Below are 1,293 nucleotides of genomic sequence, written 5' to 3'. Positions count from 1 at the left end.
GTTATTCCTGCCTCATACACTGTAGAACCCTCAACATTCCATTTTCCCTAACAGTTCTTTTTTCCTACTCCCCATCATTACACAGGCATCCCTGGAGGCTTACCTGAGGTTCCCATGTCTGGAGGCCAGACCCCAAAGGGGTACCATCTGTACAAATGAGATGCTGGGAGACCCTTCTGGGTTAAGGTCTGACTTTATTGTGACAGAGAAATCAAATGGCCAGTCTGCCAGTTTCCTCCCAGTTCAAAACCTGAGTCTCTGACCCTTGACATGGGCAGATTTTTAAGGGCAAAAAGAGGAACTTACAGAGTGGGGACAGATGACTTACAAGAAGAATCCTTCTTCATATGAGTAATAGTGACTTCTAGATCATGGAGAGGTCAGAAGACTTTTGACCTGGGCTTCTTCAGAAGTCAACATCCTTCTTATACAGGGACAGAGTAATTTGTAAATCTTCCATTAGTAGATTAAAGGACAAAAATTACTTTTAAATACTGTGAAATTTTTCTTGTTGGCTGACTCTAATAGAAAGTAGGGATTAAATTATTAGCTTGGACAGAAATAAAAGTCAGAAAATTCAGAGGGAAAAAAACCAACTCAGACTTCCTGCTGTGTAATTAAAATCTGTTACCCTAAAAATTATGATTCCCAGCACCTCACTCTCCTCCTGTCATTATATGGTGACATAGGCAATATATAAAGTCTAGGTATTTCCGCCTCTCTCTCTCCTCTCCTGCTAATGTGGCCAGGCTTTTCTTTTTGTTTTTTTTACTTTCCTCTACTTCAAGTTATTATTAATAAATCTTATAAAATATAATACTTAGAGTTATTGGATATTAATTTTAATCTTACATTTCTGGCAACCAACAAAATTGGAAAAAGAATTCTCAATTTTTTCTTTTAAGAAAGCCTTTGAGTAAAGAATAAGGGGTAGATAAATTTTGCAAAGCCTGGCTTCTCTCCTGCCACTTCTGATGCCTGGCTGCAAGCTCCTGCTGGTTTTGTTGGATTTTTTTTTTTGGTTTGGTTGTTTTTCATCAGCCACCCCACCTATCAGTACACCTGCTTTTGTTTGAGTGACTTAGCCTGGAACTCCTTGTTGAAAGGGATAAGCTGAGGCCTCCAGAGCATTGATGATCTCCTGAGGTTCCTGTGCAGAGTGTAAAATCTAAATCCCCCTTTACCTTCCTTGCTGCAGCTTCCCAAGCCAAGTTTTTTTTTTCAAGGAGCAGCCAATCCACACTTCCCACCCCAACCCCAGCCTGGCTAACCCAGGAGGGTTTCCATGCTCCT

Source organism: Monodelphis domestica, chromosome 2, assembly GCF_027887165.1.
Source record: "Monodelphis domestica isolate mMonDom1 chromosome 2, mMonDom1.pri, whole genome shotgun sequence".
In the NCBI taxonomy this organism is placed as follows: Eukaryota; Metazoa; Chordata; class Mammalia; order Didelphimorphia; family Didelphidae; genus Monodelphis; species Monodelphis domestica.
This window is presented reverse-complemented; position numbering follows the sequence as displayed.